The sequence below is a fragment of the Balaenoptera physalus genome, assembly GCF_965194825.1.
Source record: "Balaenoptera physalus genome assembly, chromosome: Y".
Classification (NCBI taxonomy): Eukaryota; Metazoa; Chordata; class Mammalia; order Artiodactyla; family Balaenopteridae; genus Balaenoptera; species Balaenoptera physalus.
In genome coordinates this window covers 21,843,401-21,870,901 of record NC_138904.1, presented here as the reverse complement: position 1 = coordinate 21,870,901, position 27,501 = coordinate 21,843,401, and the positions used below count along the sequence as shown (strand labels likewise).

Sequence of the window (27,501 nt, the reverse complement as noted above, 5' to 3'; positions counted from 1 at the left end):
TATTGGAGCTCTAGAAATTCCTTTTTAGCTGACTCACCGAAGAAAAGGTTATGCCACCCTGCTTCCCCCCTGCCATTTCCCCCTCAGATGGGGGACAAGAAGAGAGAGGCTGTGAGCAAACCCATCTTCCTCCATTTTCCTCCCTAGTTCAGTCTGCCTGCCTGGCGGCTAGAGAAAACAAAAAGAGAACCACCTTCTCTACTCCCACCAGAAGAAGGCGTTTCAGGGTCCTAGAGTGAGCTGAGTGTGGTGGACTGCGGCAAGCGAGGACTCAAAGCATTCCACAGATAACAGTACTGCCTCATCGTTTGCGCTATGCTTATTTCACGTATGCTGCATAGTTCGTTCTCACAACCCGTCAGGCAGGAGATGATGCCTTCATTTTACAGGGAAAGAAACTGGCTTGGGGAAACACAGTGAGTGACTTACTTCAGCACACGGCTAATACGTAGACCGTGCAAACATATCAGTGTAGCCAAAATATTTGCCCTCTGTAGCTCTCACATGGAGGCCAGTTAGTTATTTGGAAAAGGTGAATGCTGGGCACTACTTCTTTTAATGCCATCATGTGGTGATTTGTCCTTTCCACTCTTATTCTTTTCAACACCCCTGTAAGAAAGACAGGGCAGGGGACTGAATGAGCCGATTTCAAGCCCAAGAAGTTGGAGTTAAGGGTTCTGAATTGAGTCTCAATCCTCAGTGCTCTGCCCCTCCCTAGCCGGGTGACCCAGGGCCACCCAGGTCACCGGGGTCACTGCTGTCATTTAAAACAACGTGCAAAGGATAAAACTTTTGAACCCAAATCCACCTCTCTATGTCAACTGAGTTCCAAAGTCCTCCTCTCCTTACTGTGGGCCTCTGGTTTGCTCATCAGCACAAAAGATACACTGCCACCCAGCTCTTTCAAACACCCAACAACAAGATGGCACTGTGACCTTTGTCTCCTTGCAAAACAGCTCCTTCCAACACCTGCACATCATTTCCTCACAGATTGCTTTTCACCTATTCATCCAAGGTTTAACCTGGCTCAGTTCACTCACGCTCCATAGCAAGGAGGTATGGGTTCTAATACCAGCTCTCTCAGTTTTAGCGCCTCCCAGATGCTGACAACATCTGGCCTACTTACCTCACAGGCCAGAGTAAGAAACAAATGAAATAAAATATGGAAAAGCACTTTGAACAATTAGAAAACATGGCGCAAATGTTTGTAAGTTTGGCGGCCAGAGGAGGGGATGCATTGTTTTTTAAATTCAGTATTTCACAACTTATTTTAACCCCTGCCCCCCTATTGCTTTCTCAGTCTTCTATATATATCACCACCAGCGAAAAGGTTTGTGAACATGCTTTTCTTTGTGTGCTGGAGATGACCAGCACAGGAGAGAATTGTTACCTGCAGTGGAAATTGAGAACGGTTTTTACTTATCTGCCCACCAGACCGCCTTTGACAAACATATGTGAAAAGATGGTAAACAAAAAGATTTCAGTTTCTTGTCCCAACTGGCAATAAATCCCTCCAAGAGAATACAACTCAGCAATGACTTAGGCCATCCTATTCCCATTTGGTAGCACAAATAACAAGAATTCATGTATTGAGCACCTACTGTATACTAGGAGTTGACTATTTCTAATCCTCACAACAACGTCCCAAGGTAGATATTATTATTGCCTCAATTTGTAAATGAGGAACTTGAGGCTCAGAGAAGGGATTTCCCAAAGATCACTCAGCCCTAAGTGTCGAGCTGGGCCTGGCTTCCAGGTGGGCCTGATTCCACAGGCCACGTCCTTCCAGTCTGCCACATTCCCTGGGAAGCACAAATCACGGGGGACATATGAAGGCGGGCGAAATACCACACTGGCACACTGCTCTGGGGATCACCCCTCCCCTTTCTCTGTCTAAATTTTGAGCAATGATTCTATCAGCTTTGCTGGCCAGGCCCTTTAAGGGCACATATGAGACCTGCTCACTAGGGGAATACCCCGGACTCAGAACTTTCCCCTTCCTGGGGCCCTACATCCCTCAACCTGTAGAACATTCCTGCTCCCAGTGCCAGGCTCACCTGTTTCCAGCCCCATCCAATCTTGGTACAAGTGAATCTTTTAAACCCTCTCTCTATTCCACCCTCTCACTTAAGGGTTCCTACACATTTTCTAAGCCCGTCAAAGCTCCCCCTCTTGATCTACCAGGCCCTCTTGGACTACTAAGACCAGACCCAGGTTGTGAGCGCATAAGACTTGGCAGCCAGGGGCTGGGAGGGAGGATTTCTGCCTGAACTCTGAGGCCCTCCCACACTCAGCAACAGATACCACCTCTGCTACCCTGGTGCCCTTGTCCCCGGCTCAGAGACATTGAGAGATTGGCAGAAATACTCCTCACCCGCTTTATGGAACCTGTCTTCTCCTTTCCTTGTCTACCTTCTGCCTGGGTGAGCTCACCCCACCTCCGGCTTCCATGACACACCACATGTATGCTGATGGCCAGCACTAGCCCTGACCTTTCTGCTGAGCTCCCTGACCCATATCCTATCATCTATCTACCACACCACTCCTCTTGATGAACAAAAACTCGAACTCAACAGCCTGGCAATGAACTCATCACACTCCCCACCCCTCTGGCTCCATTAGAGTTTCTTAGGGCCTGTCGCCTACTTAGTGCTCTTCCTGGGAAGCTCAGCACTGTTTCTGGCCTTCTCCTGACAAAGCCAGCATTCAGTGTCTGCAGAATGAATTATTGAATGAATGAGTCCCATCATGAATCATGCTTCTTCGTCAGGCAGATTCACAATAATGCAGCCTCTTTCTTTTCATATTCAAACAACTTTACATAAAAGGAAACCCAGAATCCCTTCACCTTAAAGCAGCAATCATTTCTCTCTCAGACCCCCTTTCATCCTATCACTTCACAAAGTGTATTCAGTGGAGAGGTCTGCTTTATACTCTGCTTTGAAAGCTTACCATGTCATATACTACTGAGTCTACCTTATAATAATTTTTATGACTTTTAATGACTGCAGATTGTCTATAAGATTCCTATATAATTGCTTACTTAGCCAGGTCCAGATTTTGAACATTTGTATTGTTTCTAGATTTCTACTGTTATTTCCTTTATTCATTTAACAAAGCAAATTACCTTATTTGCTTGGGCACGCATAAAATTTCCCTGGAGGAGGAGGAGGGGTGTGGGATTGTTAGAGGCCAGGAGTGGGAAGGAGACTTTTCACTGAATTTCCCCATAGACCCTTTTGAATTTTGAATCATGTGAATATGCTGACTATTCAAGATATATATACCAAAAGCTTACTGTACATGAAGCATCTCACTAGAAGCTGGATATAGCAGTGGGGTCTACACTCTCAAACTAACTTCCTAATATTTGCTCTCCCAAAAGTCTGTATAATGTACCTTGGGAATCCAGAGGAGAGAGCAGGGTGGAGAATCTCAGACGGTGACATTTTCACAGCAACTTGAAGCATGCGTAGGACATGCTAAGCATGCGTAGGCTGATAAGAGACCACCGTGGGCAAAGGCACAGAATAGCAAAGGGCACTTCCTGGTTGGGAAAGGAGGCTGTATCTGGTGTGGTGTGAAAGTTATGGGAAGTGAGACTTTCAAGGAGGGCAGAAACCAGTGGAGCAAGGGCTCTGGAGGCCAGGCTCTCGGGTTCAAACTTGATCCCGGAGGCCATGGGAACCTTTGGAGGGTTAGAAACAGGGCAGAGGGTAAGAGCTGTGTTTGATAGCAATCCTCTAGCAGCAAAGGACCAAAGGGAGGTAGAGCAGTGGGGAGCAGCCTGCTGAAGTCCAGGAGACAGTGACAAAGGCCTGAACTAGAGGACAAGCTGTCCCAATAAGTCCCAAACCACCCTGGTTTTAGCACTGAAAGTCCTGAGTCCCGGGCAACTCCTCAGCCCCTAGCAAATAGACATAGTTGGTCATTCTAGCCTGAACCAAGGCACTATATGCTGTTGTTCCCCAGAGCCTGCCTGCCCTGAGAAGTGATCCAGTGACTTCCAAGAGATTTTGAAATACACTGTTCTGTCCCACCCTCTACCTCCTCGGTCCCCACCTCCAGCCACTACTCCTGGGTTCATTTACTTTCTGTAGGTTCTTTCTAGAGCTGCTGATCTCCAGACATAAAAGGATTTATGAGGAAGACATCCCCACTTGCCAACGTCCAATCTTCTGTCTTTCTGCTCCCCTCCACAAACCTGAGGGTCCTATCAAATGAAACTAGTCCCTCTAACAAAGCAAACCTGCAGACTTTTGTGTCTCCCCAGCCACCACAAGACAGATCACTCTTCCTACTTCTCTGCCTGTTGAAGCCCATTGCAAATGCCACCCCCCCACACAGCTGAGTACCAGTACCATGGAAAAGCTTCTGAGTGGCAGACACTGCCCGAGAACATTTCAAACATTACCACTACTCCTCACAGCAAATAAATATGATTAGTCCCTTTTTCCACAGGAGGAAACCAAGACTCAGAGAAGGGAAGTGTCTTGTCCAAGGTCACACAGGTACTAGCCTTCCCCTCCGTCTTCTTTATACTTCTCTGATGGCCCCAATCCTTGTGTTGATGATGTGTGTATTTTTCACTCCCTGCCAGCCCCCTGACCCACCACACACATGATTATCAACCTAGAATAATGCCAGGCTTGAGTAGAACCTCAATAAAACTTTGGTGAAAGAAGGGACTATGTATGTCCCTTGTATAGTACCTAGCCCATTGACTGGCATTAAATAGGTTCTCCTATGCAGGTATTGCTGAAATTGCAGTACCGAAACAAGTAAGAGTATGATTGAAGGGGAACGATCAGAAGAAAACACATTATGGCAAACCTCAGCTATCCAAAGCTTTCTAGAAATGAGTCATTCTGAAGGCTGAGGGTGAACCTTCAGAATCCAGGAAGAAGGAATCCTAGGGCTGCTTCTTTCTCAGCATTTCCCTCACTTCCACCCACTTCTCCTGAGCTCCCAAGTGCCCTTGCTCTCCTTTTCCTTCCAGTCTTCTTTGGTTTTCTGTTGTTCCTGCAAAGCTTCTTAGCTTCTGGTTTGGTGAGCTAATTGCAGTCTTCCCCGTGCTGTCCTTCCATGCCTTTTGCACCCTTTCTCCTCACCGCAGCACCTCTGCTTCCATAGAGGCTTCCCTGTCCTCCTCAGGCTGGCGCATGCTTCTCTCATCTGTGTCTGCACACCCCACGGCACCCCATTCGGGTGTCTGTGATTCCATCCACCTCACATGTTGGACTGTGAGTTTCTTGAGGGTTACAATCATATCAGCCCTAAATGTCTATGAAGGAAACTACCAGACCCTTTTGTGCTTCTCAGCCACCTCTCCTTTGATACTGTTTACTCCGAGGCAGCTAAGGGTTTGCTTATTGCTTGGTTGGATTGTACTTGAGAAATCATGAGTGCTGGTTATTCAGGATTTGTCTGGTCACCTACTTCTCTTCTTCCTGCTTTTACTACATTCACTGGTGTTCGTGTTATCCTTGTCCTGTTGGCTCAGGGAGGCTCCAGCTCAGATGGTATGCTCTTTGTTTTGGGGGGGAAATGGCTGGCAAATCAGGGTCATGGCCCAGCCCTGCCAGTCCATCTTGCTTAAAGAACCAGGAAACCAGACCTCATTATTTATTCCACAAGCATTTACTTGAATGCCTACACTGTACCAGGCCCTGAACCGGACAATAGGGAGACAGAAAAAGAAATCCGTGCGTCTTTGCCCTGCATCTAGCACCATGTGTGAGCCCTTTCTAGGCCTCTTCCATTTACCCATCTGAAAGTGAAGCGGGGTAGAGACCTGATTTGTAAGCAGCCTTGGAGCTGGCAGCATTTTGGAACTCATCTATCCAGGATACTCTCGCCCTCCCCACATCTGTGCTTTGCCTTGGAAGAGCCCAGGCCCACCTCTTACCTCTCTCCCTTCTCCCCTGCAGATTCTGAGCAGATGTGCTCTTATATGTCTCACCCTGTATGTGGCCAACTAGCCCCCAAGAAGCAGTTTGGTAACCCCAGCTAACCAAGGGGAAGAAAAGAAAGAGGAAGAGGAGGAAGGGTGGCATGTCAAGTGGCCATGGAGGGTACATTTGGGGAGGACAATACATCCCAAGGTGCACCAAAACCATCCCCTAAGCTAAACTCCGAAGATTCATATTAGTCAGTCTAATCGAGGAGGCCCAAGCCAGAGTGGGAGATAGGGAGGGAGACAGAGTTCCACTAATATTCCTGGAAAAGGCTAAGGAATCAATATTTCCTTGTACTTGTAGGACACTTGATACCTTTTTGTATTTGATTTTCCTAGCAACCTTTTTGATTACATTCAAAAGATTTTTTTGAGCACCTACATTAGAAGCCTTATGCTGAGAATTACTGGCCTTTTCCTTTAGGATGCTTATCAGAAATTCAAGTGTATAGACAGTTTTGTAAGTTTTTAATGTCTGTCTCCTCCACTAGACTGTGAGTTCAGCGAAGGCAGGAATCATGCCCATCTTCTTCCCCAATGAATCCTCAACACCTAGAACAGAACCTGGCAAACGGTAATCACTCAACAGATAGTTACCGAAAAAAGGAATCCACAGGCCTGGGACCTGGAGACAATCTTTAAATTTGAAAAGGCTGGTGTGCAGAAGCAAGCCTTTTAGCCTGAAACATAATAGATGTTCAGTAGTCATTCATTTAATTAAACGAAGAATAATAATAGGAAACACTTACAGTAATACCTCCTGTGTGCCAGCCAGGCCCTGTGCTAAGTGCTTTACATTCACTCACTCAATCCTCAGAACAACCCTATGAAGCAGGTGGCATTATTATCCCCATTTTGCAGTTGGGGAAACTGAGCCACAGAGATTTGCCAACTTGTAAGTGGAAGAGCTGAGATCTGAACCCCAGCTATCTGGCTCTAAAGTCCATGCCTTTAGCAACTAGAATGCCTCCCAACAACAGATCTAGAGAAACAGAGCGATTCCCCCACAGCGTCCGGGGAGGAACTTGGCGGAGCCAGGACCGAAAGCCAGGTCTGCTCTCTGTGCAATGCTTCTCCCACTGGCCACTGGTACAGAACCCCTGGGAACAGAGGCACAAGGAGGGATCTGAGAAGTCTAGATATTCATGCAAAAAAAGGCTCTAGTCGACTAGGTGGCTCTCAGCAGAAGACAGGAGGAGTCAAAGAGCATCCACCAGAGCAGACTGCTTTTCAGAGATCCTATTTGAGGCCTAAGCCATTCCCTTTTCCTGCACTAATTTGTGAGGGACCCCTCCTCCCCACCCCACCTCCCACACACACAGCTAGAACCAGCCCGAGGCAATTGAGCATCTATGGGGAAAGGATGCATATTAGAGAGATTAGAAAGTATGATCTAAAGCCTGGTGTGTGTGTGTAGGAAGTTGAGGTGAGAAGAGAACAGGGAAGACTGGAGAAACGTTAAGTCAAGGCTAAAACCTCCAGCAGATAAAAGGACTCAGTGATGAGATTAAAGCAAAGCACCTGCAATCAGCTCAGCTTTGGAGGCACCAGCCTTCTTACCATAACAGAACAGCACCGTGGCCATTGCCTTTCTCTCCCATCGGTATCTTCAGGAAAGCCTCCAAACACTCTCTGTTTTGCAGTGGATCCCAGCCTATTCTTTGTAGGTGAGTGAACCCCAGGGGCTGGAGAGCACAAGGGAACAGATGAAGAAAGAGACCAGGAATCTCCAGATGAGGAGGGCTCCAAAGAGATCATTTCATTGGTCCTCTCTCTCTGGGAAGGACTGTGCCTCTCCACTCAGAGAGATGGCTACTGTTGAGTTCATTAGATTTTTCTCCTCCCATCTGAGGGGCATGAAGACCAGGAGTGAGGCTGCAGGTTTCCTGGTTTAAAGATTACCCCAACCTTCTCTCAGGACTGTCCCCTGTGAACTAGCTGAAAAGAGACCTATTCGGGGGCAGGGGCAGAGTTGGTGTTACTGGTAGATGTAAGGTGATTTTCCAGGATAAGACTATGATGAGAGAATTATGGAAAATCTGTGGGCTGCATGAGTGACTCATTAGACAGAATTTTGAGAAAGGGCCAGTTCTTCAATGGACTCAGAGAATGACAGTCATCAGTGCTGGGCAAATGGGCTGAGAGCTTGAAGCTTTTCTCAGTCAGAAACCAGGGCTTTGTGAGCAGCCAATTACAGGGGCAAGTTTGGAAACTGGACGTGGAGAAATGTCATCCTGAAGGATGGGACAGGTTAGGAGGCTGCCAAGTCCAATCTGTGGGAAGCTATATGACCCCGTAGAGCAGTGGTTCTTAACTAAGGACCTATAGACCTAGAATGAGGCAGGGAGGGACAACGTTGAATTTGGATGGAAAAACTTACCTGTTTATTTTCACTAACTTCATATTGAAATGATGAATGTAGTCAGCAAACCACAGAAATACCTGTGAATTTGTCGATAATAGACATCACAGAGATTTACATTTCACATGCCAGTTGTTGCAGTCATCTCAAAAGTTCATTTATGCTCGTTACCACGTCCAAATTCCAACAGTTATTGGAACTACCATTAGGTGTGGTTATTTAATGCATAAATCAAGAAGCCCATGTTACTGTATGACATTTTTGGCAATATTTTGATAACGGTGTTTTACTATGATGAGTTTCCTTTGTAACTCTGTGTATTTTATTTTGTGCATTAAAAAATACTGTTCAGAAAAGGGCTTCACCAGACTGCCAAAGGGGTCCATGGCCTGGTTCCCAGTAAATGCTCCTTACAGAAAAGTGTCCTTCCTTCCTTCCTCCCTCCCTTCCTCCTTCCTAATTCATTTCTTCCTTCTTTTTCTCACCCTCTTTCCTTCATTCTTTCTGTCTTGCTCAGAGCCTCCCTCAGCGCTTCTCCTCCTTCCTGAATGATGTTGAGAATCATGGCTGATTACTGAACACTACTGGGAGTGATGGGGGAAAAAGTAGGGAAGAGGGGGAGAGAAAAGGCAGAGGGACAAGAAGGAGAAAAGAAGCGAGGAGAGAAGAATGAAGAGATGGTTTGGGGGAGATGTGGAATATAAATATTCATGACCCTTGGAATTAGGCAATGCTCCTGAGAGCCCCTCTGAGGCCCAGATTCCAGTTAAAAGATGGCTCTCCATCTGTCTCTTCTTTTCTGGGCTTGTATTGCCATCTATCTAAACTGTTGCAATATCCTCTTTCTTGGCCTTCTATTCTCCACCCTCTCCCATATATTCCACTGCCTACAACCAGGAGAGTCTTTCAAATGCATCTTTGATTACAGCCCTTTGCTGCTGAAAAATAGTCAGCGGTTTTCCCTTGCCTACTTGATGAAGTACAAATGTGTTATCCTGGGCATTCAAAGCACTGCTGCACTCTCTGCCTCGAACTCTTTACCGGCTCATCCCCCTACTCTTCCCCTAGGCAAAGCTCATATTCCAGGCAATCTATTCACAGAACAAATGTGAAGGGTACTTACTCTCTCACTCCTTCACCTCTGCTCTATTTCCTCCACTTAAAAGATTCCCTGAACACCCTTCCTGGACTATCCATGGACAACCCCTCCTTTGAGATATTGCTCAAGTCATACCTTCTCTGCAACATTTTCCTGGCAACCTGAGACTACATTATCTCTGAAAGTGCAGAGCACTTTGGAAACATTGGTTGCATAGCAGCCTTTATACCCTATGCCTCCTCTACCCAGTAAGCTCCATGAAAACAGGAGCCACGTCTTGTCATTTTTATGTTTCTTGCAAGACCAAGCTTGACACTGTTGATTCTTTCAGATTTCTTCTCCTCAGTAAAGACCTTTCAGTCCACCTCTTGTTCTTTTTTCTCTCTCATGGACATCTTTGTGTGTGTGTGTGTGTGTGTGTGTGTGTGTCTGCCTCCTATCTCTGGTTGCTGATAATACAAAAAATAGAACATACTCTTGGGAGTCAGACAGACCAGGTCTGCCATTTACTTGTTGTGTGAGCTTGTGCAAGTAAGTCATTCACCCTCTACCATTGTAGAACAGAGCTCTCAAGACCATTCTGAAAATCAAAGAGGAAAGAAAACCCTCAGTAGATGTTCATTTTCTTTCTGTTATAGAAATTGACATCAGAGCCCAACCACCCCACCTTAGAAGACGTTTGATCAACAGAAGAGTGACTACCACTTCTGAGACAGGCACCCTAGACTCTAAATTTATTGCACCTTCAGGAAGACTAATGAGTAACTAGATCCTAGAAAATGAGGCAGAGACTCTGATACCTGCCGAGCATTCCCACAGGCCCTTTCAAGGCATCATTCACTACTCCCTCTCCTTCACCCCCTACATCCAGTCAGCTGCAAACCCCTGAAAATTCTACCTCCATAGTATCGTTCAAATTGATTTCTGAAGTAGTGGCTTATTTCACGTTTCCATTGCCTCTCATCTAAGTCACTGCAACTCTTAGCTGACCTCTCTGCCTACCGTTTCTCCTGCTCGTACAGTCGTCTCAGATGATCTTACTGATACGCAGATATAATCACGGTCTTCCTCTGCTAAGAACAATCATTGGCTGCTCATTCCATTCAACATGGGACCTGAGCTCCCCTGCTCCCTCCCAGTGTCATCTCCTGTTCCATGGCTTCCCATGCTCCCTGTACTTTTGCAGGTTATGGTATTACTCACAGACCTTGGACTCTTCCATCTCCAGGCTTTCATTAGAGCTCTTCCTTGTGCGTGGAAGGCCCTTCCAGCACAAATCCATCTGTCAAAACCCTACTCTTCCTTCAAGATTCAATTTAACTCTTACCTTCTGCAAGAAGGCTTTCTAGGTTGCCTGGTAGTAAAGAATGGCCTTCTACTTTGGTCCCCATAAAATGACATTTGAACCCTAACTGTATTGTTCTCACCCTCTAGGATATATCCATTATTTATGGTGTCAGTATTCCCCTCTTGACTATGAGTTTCTGGAAAGCAGGAACTTTATTTTTTACATGTCTTAATATGACTTAAAATTAATTAAACATACACAAAGTGCTTAAAGTAGCTCTTGGTTCATAATAAAGACTCAACAAATGCTACCTACTTTCTTCCCCAAAGCTTGAAATGAAGATATGTGATGTCTCTGAACCTCAGTTTCTTCATATGTAAAATGGGGATAACAAAATTATCTACCTCTCAGGGTCATGAGAGGATTAAATGAGCTAATGTACATTAAGTGCTGAACAGTGTGCTTGTTGACAATAAATGCTCTTACAACTTATCAGTAACCATACTTAAGGTATTTTCATCATTTTCATACTTATGCTTTTCACCCTCCTCCTTCCAGGCCCCAAGCCTGCCCCCATTGCTTCTAGCACAGATATTTCACATGAGGTATGCTTCGTCTATGTTTGCTGAATTACTAAGTTATCTTTTTTTTACTCTCGCGGGTTCTCATATTTATGGTAATACAGATCCAATAAGTAATCACAAAGCCACAGAAACTCGTCTTTGACAAACCAGCTACATTCTTGGATTTCTGAAGGCTTTGAGCCAACTGATTAAGACACCGGGTTTTCGTTTTACACTAGAAATGACAGGCTGTCCATAGTCTTACACACTCATGCACACCCTGGAACCTCAGAAGGCCTTTCTTTATTTGGAATAAGGGCATTGGTGGTTTCTTTTCCTGTTAACATTCACCTGTCACTTGGAGAATTTTGAAATCAAACTTCCCTGTGCTACAACTGAATGTAACAAATACATTTATCCTGAGTCATCCTCCTGTGCTTGGCACTGTGCTGAAGGCTGTTTTCAAGAAGCTTATTGTCTAGGGCTTCCCTGGTGGCGCAGTTGTTAAGAATCCGCCTGCTAATGCAGGGGACACGGTTCGAGCCCTGGTCAGGGAATATCCCACATGCCATGGCGCAACTAAGCCCATGCGCCACAACTACTGAGCCTGTGCTCTAGAGCCCAAGAACCACAACTACTGAAGCCTGCGTGCCTAGAGCCCATGCTCCGCAACAAGAGAAGGCACTGCAATGAGAAGCTCGTGCACCACAACAAAGACCCAACACAGCCAAAAATAAATAAATTTATTAAAAAAAAAAGAAGCTTACTGTCTAAAAGGCAAAGGGCCAGCCATGTAAGGTGCTAACTACACAAGCAGCAAAATGAAACAGGGCCAAATAGATGCAGAATTAATGTGCTGTGGGTGTGTAGAGGAGGGAACTCTTCATTCTGACCAGAGAATAAGCAAAGATATCATCAAGGAGGTATCATTTGAGTTAAGCTTTGAGGGCTGAGAGAATTTTGATATAGACAGAAAGTTGGAGAGCGGGTAGTCAGAATAAGGGAACAGTATCACCAAAGGCATGGAGAGGTGAAATTGCACGGTGGGTTGAAAGAATCGGGAGCAGACTAAGGTGGTTGGACCCCCGTTTCCCATTCTTCAGCCATTTGCATCCCACTTTCTGGTTCTTCCCACAGCTGAGTACCACTTATGCTATTATTACTTAACATTTTTTCCCCAAATTGACTCATTCCTGTAACCTAAGTTAATATATTCTAACAGGAAACTTTACATTACCACCATGAATTCACTTTTATTCACTACACATTAAAATAACTTTCCATCCATGAACCACTTCAGATCACCCTGTGTCCTTACAGTAGTGTGGTTATGATCACCTCATGCTAGATCATAAGGGGTGTGAGTGCCGGTGCTGAGAGATGAGGCCAAGAAGGTGTGTGGGGCCAGCCCATGGAGGGCCTTAAACAGCAGGCTAACATGTTTGGACTTTATCCTGTTAGCAGTGGGAAAATACTGAAGGTTTCAGAGGAGGCAAACAACATTATGACTGTGCCTTAAAAATATATTTGCGGCATGGAAAATAAACTGGAGGGGAAGAGACCAGCAGGCAAGAATAGACAAGAGGCTGCAGTCCAGACCAGAGGAGATCAAGTTCTGGACCACAGCAGTGGCAATGGAGACAGAGGCAGGAGGATGAATGGGAGAGATTTTTTTTTTTTTTTGGAAAGAGAGAGAAGTTAAAGATAGCTCCAAAATGTTGAAACTGTGACATTTATCCTGAGGCCTGAAATATGAATAGGAGCTAGCCAGGCAACGAGCTGAGGAAAGAGTCTTCCAGACAAAAGGGACAACATGCACAGAAGCCCAGAGACTGGGGAACACAATGAGTTGAAGAAACTGACAGAAGAACAGTATGGTGGCATGCAGAGAACCAGGGGATGGCCAGGGGCTCCATCACCGAGGACCTTCAGAACCAAGGTTATGAGACTGGACTGCATCCTAAGAGTCATAGGAAGACATGTGAGTTGTTGAATTATTGAATTACCATTAACCCCCATAGGTTCTCACATTTATCACTAATTTTGATCCATTAAGTAATCACAGGACCACAGAAATGTCTCTTTGACAAACCAGCCATGTTCTTGGTTATAGACTATAGAAGGACAGAGATTTGCATTTAGCATGCTGGCTGCATCATGGTTCAAATTGAAGCAGGTAACCTGTTGGGAAGACATTGGCAGTCAGCTTAGAGAGAGAGAATGGTGGCTTGCACCGGATGGTAGCATGGAGGTGGGGAATAGAATAATTTGAAAGATGTTTGGAGGACAGAACTGATGGGAATTAATAATTGACTAAAGGAAAGCAATAATTAGAGCTCAGTGGCAAAGAGTACAGTCTCTGGAGGAAGAGTGTGAGTTCTTAACTCTGGATCACCCACTAGCTGGCTGTGTGACCTTAAGTGGTTATTTAACTTCTCTGAACCTGGGTTCCTCATTCACAAAATGAGAATGATTATTGTCCTAATGGGTGTTTTATGAAGATTAAATAAAATACACTTATAAAATACTTAGTTTTACATGATGAGTGTACAGTAAATGTTGACTATTACTATATGGGAAAAGTGAGCAAGCAAAATGAATCAGAAATGATTTGAAGAAAGGACCCACTTAGCTTCATATTGGTACCATCTTTAACTTAAGCTAGTAATCATTAGTAATGTGAGGGTGTACAGGTTTCAATTTATTTTTTTTAATTCAAGACCAAGGGTGAAAAAGGATATTACATAATGGTAAAAGGGTCAATTCACCAAGAAGACATAACTATCCTAAATTTCTAGGCACCTAACAATAGAGCTTTAAAATATATGAAGTGAAACCTGACAGAACTGGAAAAAAATAGACAAATTAACAATTATATTTGAAGACTTCCTTGAAAACCACAAACAACCAAAACTCACCCAACAGAAATAGATAACCTGTAACTATTAATTAAAGAAAATTTTAATTTTGGAAGGTTATAAACCTTCCAAAACAGAAATCTGCAGACCCAGTTGGTTTCAACAGCATATTCTTCCAAACATTTTAAAGATGATATATCAACAAATTCTAAACAATCTTTTTCAGAAAATACAAGAGGAAGGAACACTTCTCAACTCATTTATGAGGCCAGGCCCTGACACCAACACCAGACAAAACAGTACAAAAAAGAAAACTACAGTCCAATATTCCTCATGAATATAAATGCAAAAATCCTCAAAAAAATACAAGCAAATCAAACAAAGATTAATATACCATGACCAAGTGAGCTCTGTCCCAGAATGCAAGTGTAAATATTTGAAAATCAATCAATGTAGCCTAACATATTAACCACCAAAGGGAGAAAAAACACACACTATTATATCAGTTGATGTAGAAAAAGCATTTGACAAACTTTAATCCATGATAAAATCTCTCAGCAAACTAGGAATAGAAGGCAATTTTCTCAACTTGATAAAGAGCATCTGTAAAAAAAAAAAAAAACCCTGCAGGTAATATCATATTTAATGGTGAAAGACTGAAAGCTTTCTCCCTAAGATGGGGAGCAAAGCAAGGATGTTCACTCTCACCATTTGTATTCAACATCATACTAAAAGTCCTAGCAAGTGCAGTAAAGCAAGAGGGGAAAAAAAAATAGAAAGAAAAGCATACACATTGAAAAGTAAGAAATACAACTTTCCTAATTCACAGATGACATGATCATCTGTGTAGAAAATCCCATTAAATTAAATACTTTTAAAATCTACTAAAAAAAATCCCTCTAAGGGTGTGGAGAAAAGGGAACCCTCTTGCACTGTTGGTGGGAATGTAAATTGATACAGCCACTGTGGAGAACAGTATGGAGGTTCCTTAAAAAACTAAAAATAGAGTTACCATATGACCCAGCAATCCCACCACCAGGCATATACCCTGAGAAAACCATAATTCAAAAAGACACATGCACTCCAATGTTCATTGCAGCACGATTTACAATAGCCAAGACATGGAAGCAACCTAAGTGTCCATCGACAGATGAATGGATAAAGAAGATGTGGCACATATGTAAAATGGAATATTACTCAGCCATAAAAAGGAATGAAACTGGGTCATTTGCAGACACATGGATGAATCTAGAGACTGTCATACAGAGTGAAGTAAGTCAGAAAGAGAAAAACAAATACCATATGCTAACACATGTATATGGAACCTAAAAAAAATAAATAATAATAAAATATGGTTCTGAAGAACCTAGGGGCAGGATTGGAATAAAGATGCAGACCTACTAGAGAATGGACTTGAGGACATGGGGAGGGGGAAGGGTAAACTGGGACGAAGTGAGAGAGTGGCATGGACGTATATACACTACCAAATGTAAAATAGGTAGCTAGTGGGAAACAGCCACATAGCACAGGGAAATCAGCTCGGTGTTTTGTGACCACCTAGAAGGGTGGGATAGGGAGGGTGGGAGGGAGATGCAAGATGGAGGGGATATGGGGATATATGTATATGTATAGCTGATTCACTTTGTTATAAAGCAGAAAATAACACACCATTATACAGCCATTATACTCCAATAAAGAAGTTGAAAAAATAATAATAATGATTCATATTTAACATTACCTAAGTTTTCTTCTGAAGCTTACCCAGCAAATTTACTCTCATCTTTTATGAGGGTCAGAGGTAGCAAGATTTGTATCCATGGCAATCTTCCCATAAATCCCTCCCCCTGTTATTTTTCCTATTTAATTGGTATGCTTACAACAACCCCTTCAGCCAGCTCTTGTAAGGGGAATTCAGCCTATCATTAAGGTTTCTTCTACTCCATAACACGACTTTTTTTTTTTTTAATTTCCATTCCATCTTTTTCCTGTTATTTTCATCTAAGCCCAAAATGCGAGAGACAAACCTGCTGGCAGGTAACTCTTGAGTTTCTTCCCCTTCTCTGAAACTTTTATCTACTATGATATTATCTTGTCAAAGAAGTCATTCTTTTAGCTGGGTATTTTTAAATTCACAATATCTGTACTGAGCCCCTCATTCTCATGAATGCAGATTTTAAAATGGAATTCAACTTCCACTGCTGTAAGATGTATCCCGTCTGCATTTCACAGCCTGCTGTGACCCTTTGCTAACAGAGATGATTTTTCTCCCTTCTGAACTTTTGAGAGATTTCTAATGGGACAAAATTGAACAAAGTAAAGCAGTTTCTAATATGTGTTTTCTTCTCAGCATCAAACAGCCCATACACTGCAGGCTGCCCCTCTCCACTGGAATGTGCTGACAGAGCATTTGCACAAAGGAAGGAGGGTTGAGCTTTCAGAAAGGACTTCCTGAGGTCCCAGAATGGGGATGTAAGCCACCGGCCCAAGATGCTGTTTCCTTCCAATTGCCAAGTAGTGCTGTCCTTTGACCCCAGCTGAGGAGCTCCTCTGAGAACGTCATGGATCTGCTGTTTCCTCAGTTAAGATACCAGCCATCAAGGGGACCCAGATCCAGGGACTCAGAGGTCATCCCGGACCACAGCAGAGCTAGGAGTGTGGTAGGGTGTTGGGGGGTGTGATGAGGAGAGAAGAGTCTCACACCGGCCTCGACCTGCTCCTTCACTACAGAGCAGAGATTGGGGTTATGATAGGTGTATTAAACTTGAAGGGAACTGAAGGGCACGAACCTTTTGTGTCCCCTCAGGAGCTATTCCTATTCTTCTTATACCCTACTTTCTGGTGTTCACTAAATTCGGGATGCTGTGCGTGCTCGCCTTAGCCTGGCTCGCCTATGACTGAAACACCCACAGTCCAGGTAAGAAACAGGGGAAGAGTGGTGGTCCCTGTATGTACCAAGGATGGAACCACAGGGATGGGGTGGGGGTGGAAGGAGAGAGTGGGAGAAACAGATGGAGAAGAGGTGGGGAGAGGAAAGAAGAGGAAAGGGAAAGGAAAGGAGGTCAGGGAGGCGAAGCGAAGGAGAGAGGGAGAGGAGCACAGGAAGGCAAAGGGAGACAGGAGGGCAAAGCCCAGCAAGGAACAGAGGTCTCTGCCAGGTTTCCCAGGAAGAATTGAGCCTGGTTTCTGGGAGGGTGCTCCCAGCATCCTACTACTTCCCTCCCACCTTTCTGACTGCTCCAGAGGAGCCGGGACTTCCTGTGTCTCCTTGGGAGTTGGATTTAGGGACAATACCTATAGCTCTGTGCCCAAGATATGGAAATGTGAGAAGGAGGCCCCTCTAGTGACCTGAAGATTTTAGGAAGAACCCTCCACCTCCGAGAGAAGTAGAGGGATTGGCAAGATCTCACCCAGTCTTCCCTTCCCTTCCATACCTGCTGGTGGTAGGCGTTCAACTTGGGTATGAAACTGGACGCTCTGGAATTATTTCCAAATTACTTCCCAGTAATGGTGACTATGCTACCTCTGAGTACCCTCATTCCCTCTTACTCAGACTCTTCCTCCCTATTCAGCCCCATGGTTTCAAAGGCTTTGGTGGCCAGCAGTGGACATAAAGGCCCAGAGGCATATTGCAGAATAGAGACCCAAGATGGATGGGCAGGTGGGGAGACAAATGGATAACACCTTGCCTCAGAGTGGCAGACCCAGGTCAGCCTCTCTGAGCATCATAATCCCTGGCAATCCTGTGGCAGTGAAGACATCCCAGTGAATAGGGATTTGGGGCTCCCCAAGGGCAACACAGGCTACCTACTGGGATCTGAGTCCACATGTCCTCTCTTCCTTCTATCCACTACTCTGATCCAATCTCCCTCTAACAGCTGGTGAAGACTCATGACCTCTGTCCCAAACACAACTATATCATTGCCAACCACCCCCATGGCATTCTCTCTTATGGTGTCTTCATCAACTTTGCCACTGAGGCCACTGGCTTTGCTCAGAATTTCCCAGCCATCACTCTTTATGTAGGGACCTTGGAAGGGATCTTCTGGATCCCAATTGTGTGAGATTATATGATGTCAGTGGGTGGGTATAAGAAATCATTCCATTCTCTGACCTACCTCAGGGCTCCAACTTCTATAAGACTTGACAGTCAGTCCAGTTCTCACTCCCTGCTGGAAGAGGACTTCTTAGTAGAAAATGAGTCCAGAACACACTGGGCCAGTAACAGGAATATGTGTCCAAGCCTCAGGTTCTGTCCAAGATCCGAGAGGCAGGGTTTGATTAGGCAGCAGGATAAGTTATATGCATTAGTAAGCGTTGCCATGGATCCTTTCAGAGGAGGAAGCAGAAGCCTGGAGTTCAGGATCAAAGCCAAAGTGGAAAGCAGAAAGCAAAAACCAAATATCAAAACCAAACAGAGGGAAAATGAGGCATGAATGGGACAGCTCAGATGAACTTTGCCTGATTTTTGAGGGATGTCAACTGGCTTCTTTTGACTAGTCATTTATTTAGCAGCTCTCATCTCAGGGTGTCTCAAAGACACTTTTAAGTCTTTCATACTAGCTGGTACCCTCCTGGCCCATGACCTTCATCTCCTGAGAACCCCTTTGAACTTGCATAAGACATCAAGGGATAAAGGATAGGCATCCGTCAGAATCCAGGACAACTTCCACATGCCAGGCTTCAAGCCATGGTACTGTGCCAAATGTCCTTTTCTTTGGATGAATATCCATCCTTCTGGACACCAGAAAACAACCAAAGCCAAACATTGAATGTAAGATACATTGATATCTGGAGGGGCCAGGTGGGACCACTAGAGTCCCAGAGGATGATTCTACTCCCCTCTGAGGTTGGTATGACCATGGATCTCAAGGACTGTGGCCTGGAGCCAATGTCTGCCATCCCAAGAGAGAACAGAACTTTGCACAGGGCAAAGTTGGAAAACAGAGGTGTGGAAAGACTCTGTGACTGTTGTAGAGCAGGAAGATGTCATCCTCATTCCATGGTTCATCTACATTTCAATTTGCCTTGGACAGGATTCTGGGTCTGCCTACTCTCCAGAACCCCCAGCCAATGGCTTCCCTTTGCCAGGTTGCTCTAAGGAGGAAACATGTTGGTGGTGGCTATTCCTCATTACTCCTAGGGAAGAGAACTCTGGAGAGCCTCAATTGCCATCAGCCTGGGGAGAGTGGAAGACAGCTGTGGTTCCTGGGTAGAGAAGGAAGGGATGGGCTTAAATCCTATAGAGTTAAGAGAAATTAGGCAGAAGAACTCAAAGTAGCCCCAACTGTAGTAGCTCAGAGCTGCAAGGCAAGAAGCTGACCTTAAGGACCAACCTCAGGGCTAACCCAGGATATGGAGGTGAAAGACAGAAGAGTGGAAACAAGCACAGTCAGGAGACAGAAGAACTGTCTCCAGCAGGAAGACCCTGGAGGAACCCCTTATCCCGTCCCCAAGCACCAAGTTTGTTATACCACTTGACTCTTTGGTTTCACAGGTGTGTGCCCAGTGAGTGAGTTGGCCTTGAAGTATTTGCTGACCAAGAAAGGTTCGGGCAACGCTGTGGTTATTGTGGTGTGTGGAGCTGCTGAAGCCTTCTTGTGCCACCCAGGATCCTCTACCGTCCTCCTTAAACAGTGTAAAGGTTTTGCGAGGTTGGCACTGAAGACAGGGTGGGTCCCTAGGTTCTGATGCCCTATCATCAGGGTGCCATAGGTCCTCTGTAGCACCTCTCCAGAATGGTAACCTTCCTTGGAAACCTGTTAGAGGTGGTTCCCTCTTCATTCTGATTGCTTTTCTCTACTCGCTCACACTGTGCCTTAAGGGTGTTTGGGCCTCCAGACACATTCTGGTGGGTACTTTTAAAACTTGAAGTTGGAGAAAAAACAGTAAAAGACCTTTACCTTCTGCCCATTAGCCTGGTAGGCTGGGGGTCTGGGGAAGTGGGGCTTTAGCCTATATCAACCCATGAACTGTGAGGCCGAGAAAACTTACCCAGGGCAAGGAAGGCACAGGGCTTGATGCTGAGCGGATTGCAAAGATGCAAAAGACATGTATACTGCCCCCAAAGAGCATATAATCTTTTTGAGAAATAGAATGCATTCATTCAGCAGTTATTAAACAGCTACTGTGTGTCAGGCATAGTACTAGGCATTAAGGATATAAAAATAAATAAGACCTAGTCCTTGCCTTTAAGGAACTCACAGTCCGATGGAAGACAGACATGTTCACATATAATTACAAAATATATCCAGAAGCCAACCACTTACCATCTCAACTATCGCCCCGTGGTTTACCAGCCCATCGTCTCGCCCCTGGATTATTACAACAGTCTCCTAAGTGCTCTCTCTGCTTCTATCCTTGCCTCCCTCACATCCAAGAGTCTATTCTCAACCATGGCCAGGATGATCCTATTCAGTGTGAGTCAGATCATGTCACTACTCCAAATGCTCCAGTGGCTCCCATTTCACCCCGAGAAAAACCAAAGTCTTTGCAAGGACCTGCAAGACCCTAAATCATCTTGCCACCTCTCTGATCTCATCAGCCACTGCCCTCCCTCTTGCTCACTCTATTAGAACTACACTGGCCTCCTTGCTATCCCTCAAACAAGCCACACATTCCTCCCTTAGGGTCTTTGCTCTAGCTGTCCCCTCTGTCTGGGACATTATTCCTGCAAATAACTCTTAAGCTTATTTCTCTCCTTGGTTTGATCCCTTGATCAGTATGTAGTGTCCTTGTTTGTTTCTTGTAATAGTCTTTATCTTAAAGTCTATTTCGCCTGATATGAGAATTGTAACTCCAGGTTTCCTTTGATTTCCATTTGCCTGGAATGTCTCTTGCCATCTCCTCACTTTCAGTCTGAATGTCTCCCTAGGTATAAACTGGGTCTCTTCTAAGCAGCACATATAATGGTCTTGATGTTGTATCCCTTCAGGGAGTCTATCTGTTGTAGTTGGAGCAATGTATCCATTTACATGTAATGTTATTATTAATGTGGATGTTCCTCTTACCGTTTTGTTAATTGTTTTTGGTTTGTTCTAGGAGGTCTTTTCTTTTCTTTGTGATTCCTGCCTAGAGAAGTTCCTTTATCCTTTGTTATAAAGCTGTTGTTGGTGCTGAATTCTTTTTCCGTGTGTTTTTCTGTAAAGCTTTTGGTTTCTCCGTCCAATCTCAATGAGATTCTTGCTGAGAACAGTAACATTGGTTGTAGGTTTTTTTCCTTTCATCTCTTGAAATACATATACTGGCACTCCCTTCTCTCTGGCAGAATTTCTGCTGAAAGGTCAGCTGTTAACTTACGTGGATTCCCTTGTATGGTATATGCTGCTTTTCCCATGCTGCTTTTTACATGCTTTCTATGTATTTAGGTTCTAATAGTTTTTTGAATACGTGTCTTGGTGTGTTTCTCCTTGGATTTATCCTTTATGGGACTCTCTGTGCTTCCTTGACTTGATTAACTCTTTCCTTTCCCGTACTAGTGATGTTTTCAACTATAATCTCTTCAAATATATTCTCACGCCTTTTCTATTTCTCTTCTTCTTCTGAGACCCATATAATTCGAATGTTGGTGCATTTAATGTTGTCCCAAGGATCGCTGAGACGGTCGTCCGTTCCTTTCTTTCTTTGTACTTTATTTTGATCCGCAGTATTTATTTGAACTATTTTATCTTCCAGGCCACTTAACCATTCTTCTGCCTCAGTTATTGTGCTAGTGATCCATGCTAGAGAATAATCATTTTCATGTATTGTGTTCTTCATCATTGTTTGTTTGCTCTTCAGTTCTTGTCGACCCTTGTGAAACGTTTCTTGTATTTTCTCTCTCCTATTTCTACGATGTTGAATCGTCTTTCCTATCATTATTCTGAATTATTTTTCGGGTGGACTGCCTATTTCCTCTTCATTTGTTAGGTCTGGTGCGTTTTGACCTTGCTGCTTCGTGTGCTGTGTGTTTTTTGGTCTCCTCATTTTGCTTAAGTTACTGTGCTTGGGGTTCCTTTTCACAGGCGTCATGCCCGTCGTTATTGTTGTTTTTGGTGTCTGTCCCCAGCGGCTAAGGTTTGTTCAGTGGGTTCTGTATGCTTCTTGGTTGAGGGGAGCTGTGCTTGTGTACTGGAAGATGAGGCTGGACCTTTTCTTTCTGCTGGGCACTTCCAGGTCTGGTGGTGTGTATTTTGGTGCCCTCTTCCTTATTATGATTTAAGGCGTCCTGTCTGATAACGGATGTGGCTGTTTCTGTCTTGCTCATTGTTTGACATACGGTGTCCAGCACTGTAGACTTCTGGTCACTGAGTGAATGTGGGTCTTGGACTTGAGAAGGAAATCTTTGGGAGATTTTCTCCATTTGATATTATGTGGAGCTGTCAGGACTCCTGTGGACCAGTGTCCTGAAGTTGGTTTTCCCACCTCAGATGCAGACCACTGACTCCTGGTTAGAGCACCTAGAGACTTTCATCCTCACAGCTCAGAATAAGTGGGAGAAGAAAGAGAAGGAAACAAAGAATGAGGATAAAATAAAACAAAATAAAGTAAAATCAAATAAAATGAAGTTATTAAAATAAAAAATATTTATTACGAGAAAATTTTAAAAAGTAAACAAAAAAAAACAGCCACACAGAACTCTAGCACAAATGGTTAAAGCTAAGCTATACTGACAAAATCGCAAACAGCAGCATACACCTCCACAGTCACAAAAAGTGAAAAACTGTAAAGAATAATATATCTTTGCTCACAAAGGCCACCTCGTCAATTTTGGGCTGATTCATTGTGTATTCAGGTGTTCCACAAATGCGGGGTTCTTCACGTTGAATGTGCAGATTTCATCCACACTTCCTGTGACTGCTGGGAGAGATTTCCCTTTGGCTTCTTTTTTCGCACAGCTCTCCTTTTACAGTTGCATTTGCTTCATCCCATAGTTTTGGGTGGTCATATTTTCATTGTCACTTTTTCCCAGGTATTTTTAGTCCCATCTTGATTTTCTGCAGTGAATTCTTGGTTATGTAACAGCGTTTTCTTTAGCTTCCCCGTGTTTGTATTATTTACAGGGTTTTTTTTCCTTTTAATTCCTATCTAGTTTCATAGCACTGTGGGCGGAAAGTATACCTGATACTGTTTCAAATTTATTAATTTTCTAAGGCTTTATTTGTGGTCCTACATATAATATATCTTGGAGAATGTTCCATGAACACTTGAGAAAAAAGTGTTTTCTGATGTTTTGCAATAGAATGTGGAATACATATGAATGAAGTCCCTCCTGTTCAATGTGTCATTTAAAAGTTATGTTTCATGATTTTTTTTTCATTTTGGATGATCTGTCCATTGGTGGAAGTGGGGTGGTAATGTCCCCTACTCTTTTGGTGGTACTATCAAGTTCCCCTTTATGGCTGTTAGGATACATGTTATGTAGTGAAGTGCTCCTCGGTTGTGTTCATAAGTATTCGCATTTGTCATATTCTCTCCTTGGTGTGATCCCTTGATCAGTATGTAGTGTCCTTGTTTGTTTCTTGTCATAGTCTTTATCTTAAAGTCTATTTCGTCTGATATGAGAATTGTAACTCCAGGTTTCCTTTGAATTCCATTTGCATGGAATGTCTCTTGCCATCTCCTCACTTTCAGTCTGTATGTCTCCCTAGGTATAAAGTTTGTCTCTTCTAGGCAGCACATATAATGGTCTTGATGTTGTATCCCTTCAGGGAGTCTATCTGTTGTAGTTGGAGCCATGTATCCATTTACATGTAACGTTATTATTAATATGGATGTTCCTCTTACCGTTTTGTTAATTGTTTTTGGTTTGTTCTAGGAGGTCTTTTCTTTTCTTTGTGATTCCTGCCTAGAGAAGTATCTTTATCCTTTGTTATAAAGCTCTTGTTGGTGCTGAATTCTTTTTCCGTGTCTTTTTCTGTAAAGCTTTTAGTTTCTCCGTCCAATCTCAATGAGATTCTTGCTGAGAACAGTAACATTGGTTGTAGGTTTTTTCCTTTCATCTCTTGAAATACGTATACTGGCACTCCCTTCTCTCTTGCAGAATTTCTGCTGAAAGGTCAGCTGTTAACTTACGTGGATTCCCTTGTATGGTATATGCTTCTTTTGCATGCTGCTTTTTACATGCTTTCTATGTATTTAGGTTCTAATAGTTTGATGAATACGTGTCTTGGTGTGGTTCTCCTTGGATTTATCCTTTACGGGACTCTCTGTGCTTCCTTGACTTGATTAACTCTTTCCTTTCCCATACTAGGGATGTTTTCAACTCTAATCTCTTCAAATATATTCTCACGGCTTTTCTATTTCTCTTCTTCTTCTGAGACCCATACAATTCGAATGTTGGTGCATTTAATGTTGTCCCAAGGGTCGCTGAGACGGTCCTCCGTTCCTTTCTTTCTTTGTACTTTATTTTGATCTGCAGTATTTATTTGAACTATTTTATCTTCCAGGCCACTTAACCGTTCTTGTGCCTCAGTTATTGTGCTAGTGATCCATGCTAGAGAATAATTACTTTCATGTATTGTGTTCTTCATCACTGTTTGTTTGCTCTTCAGTTCTTGTCGACCCTTGTGAAATGTTTCTTGTATTTTCTCTCTCCTATTTCTACGATGTTGAATCGTCTTTCCTATCATTATTCTGAATTATTTTTCGGGTGGACTGCCTATTTCCTCTTCATTTGTTAGGTCTGGTGCGTTTTGACCTTGCTGCTTCGTCTGCTGTGTGATTTTTGGTCTCCTCATTTTGCTGAACTGACTGTGCTTGGGGTTCCTTTTCACAGGCGTCATGCCCGTCGTTATTGTTGTTTTTGCTGTCTGTCCCCAGCAGCTAAGGTTTGTTCAGTGGGTTCTGTATGCTTCTTGGTTTACGGGAGTTGTGCTTGTGTTCTGGAAGATGAGGCTGGATCTTTACTTTTTGGTGGGCACTTCCAAGACTGGTGGTGTGTATTTTGGTGCCTCCGTCCTTATTATGATTTAAGGCGTCCTCTCTGATAACGGATGGGGCTGTTTCTGTCTTGCTCATTGTTTGGCATATGGTGTCCAGCACTGTAGACTGCTGGTCACTGAGTGAATGTGGGTCTTGGCGTTAAGAAAGAAATCTCTGGGAGTTTATCACCCTTTGATACTATGTGGAGCTGTCAGGACTCCTGTGCACCAGTGTCTTGAATTTGTCTCTTCCACCTCAGATGCACAACACTGACTCCTGGCCGGACCACTAAGAGACATGCATCGTCACAGCTCAGATAAATTGGGAGAGGAAAGAGAAGGAAACAAATAATGTAGATTAAAAAAAAACAAAATAAAGTAAAATAAAATAAAATGAAGTTATTAAAATAAAAAATATGTATCAAGAGATAGTTTTAAAAACTAAAAAAGCATAACAGACAGACAGAGCTCTAGTACAAATGGTAAAAGCTAAGCTATACAGACAAAATCGCAAACAGCAGCATACACCTCCACAGTCACAAAAAGTGAAAAACGGGAAAGAATAATATATCTTAGCTCACAAAGTCCACCTCGTCAATTTTGGGCTGATTCATTGTGTATTCAGGTGTTCCACAGATGCGGAGTACTTCACGTTGTAGGTGCAGATTTCATCCACTCTTCCTGCGGCTGCTGGGAGAGATTTCCCTTTGGCTTCTTTTTTCACACAGCTCTCCTTTTACAGTTACATTTGCTTCATCCCATAGTTTTGGGTGGTCGTATTTTCATTGTCACTTTTTCCCAGGTATTTTTGATACCATCTTGGTTTTCTGCAGTGAATTCTTGATTATGTAACAGCGTTTTCTTTAGCTTCCGCGTGTTTGTATTATTTACAGGTTTTTTTTTCCTTTTAATTCCTATCTAGTTTCATAGCACTGTGGGCGGAAAGTATATCTGATACTGTTTCAAATTTCTTAATTTTCTAAGGCTTTATTTGTGCTCCTACATATAATATATCTTGGAGAATGTTCCATGAGCACCTGAGGAAAAAGTGTTTTCTGTTCTTTTGCAATAGAATGTGGAATACATATGAATGAAGTCGCTCTTGTTCAATGAGTCATTTAAAACTTATGTTTCCTGATTTTTTTTCATTTGGATGATCTGTCCATTGGTGGAAGTGGGGTGGTAATGTCCCCTACTGTTTTGGTGGTACAGTCAAGTTCCCCTTTATGGCTGTTAGGATACATGTTATGTTTTGAAGTGCTCCTGGGTTGGGTTCATAAGTATTCGCATTTGTCATATCCTCTCCTTGGTTTGATCCCTTGATCAGTATGTAGTGTCCTTGTTTGTTTCTTGTAATAGTCTTTATCTTAATGTCTATTACGTCTGATATGAGAATTGTAACTCCATGTTTCCTTTGATTTCCATTTGCATGGAATGTCTCTTGCCATCTCCTCACTTTCAGTCTGTATGTCTCCCTAGGTCTAAAGTGTATCTCTTCTAGGCAGCATATATAATGGGCTTTTTGTTGTATCCCTTCAGCGAGTCTATCTGTTGTAGTTGGAGCAATGAATCCATTTACATGTAAGGTTAGTATTAATATGGATGTTCCCCTTACCGTTTTGTTAATTGTTTTTGGTTTGTTCTTGGAAGTCTTTTCTTTTCTTTGTGATGCCTGCCTAGAGAAGTTCCTTTATCCTTTGTTATAAAGCTGTTGCATGGTGATGAATTCTCTTACCGTGTGTTTTTCTGTAAAGTTTTTCGTTTCTCCATCCAATCTCAATGAGATTCTTGCTGAGAACAGTAACAGTGGTTGTAGGTTTTTTTTCCTTTCATTACTTCAAATACGTATACTGCCCCTCCCTTCTCTCTTGCAGAATTTCTGTTGAAAGGTCAGCTGTTAACTTAAGTGGATTCCCTTGTATGGTATATGCTACTTTTCCCGTGCTGCTTTTTACATGCTTTCTATGTACTTAGTTTCTAATAGTTTGATGAATACATGTCTTGGCGTCTTTCTCCTAGGATTTATCCTGTATGGGACTCTCTGTGCTTCCTGGACTTGATTAACTATTTCCTTTCCCATACTAGGGAAGTTTTCAACTATAATCTCTTCAAATATATTCTCACGCCTTTTCTATTTCTCTTCTTCTTCTGAGACCCATATAATTCGAATGTTGGTGCATTTAATGTTGTTCCAAGGGTCGCTGTGACTGTCCTCCGTTCCTTTTCTCTTTGCTCTTTATTTTGATCCGCAGTATTTATTTGAACTATTTTATCTTCCCGGCAACGTAACCGTTCTTCTGCCTCAGTTATTGTGCTAGTGATCCATGCTAGAGAATAATTATTTTCATTTTTTGTGTTCTCATCATTGTTTGTTTGCTCTTCTGTTCTTGTCGACTCTTGTGCATCGTTTCTTGTATTTTCTCTCTCCTATTTCCACGATGTTGAATCGTCTTTCCTATCATTATTCTGAATTATTT

The 27,501-nt window shown here is 43.3% G+C and overlaps 1 pseudogene across 1 annotated transcript; it reads left to right on the top strand.

The window, feature by feature from the left end:
• The first annotated feature begins 1,192 nt into the window (after positions 1–1,192).
• Positions 1,193–19,814, top strand: LOC309653406 (diacylglycerol O-acyltransferase 2-like protein 6; annotated as a pseudogene). The gene is made up of 6 exons: positions 1,193–1,207; positions 7,525–7,623; positions 16,930–17,034; positions 17,558–17,633; positions 18,002–18,206; positions 19,621–19,814. The product of its transcript is annotated as a diacylglycerol O-acyltransferase 2-like protein 6 (transcript).
• Positions 19,815–27,501: the final 7,687 nt, after the last annotated feature.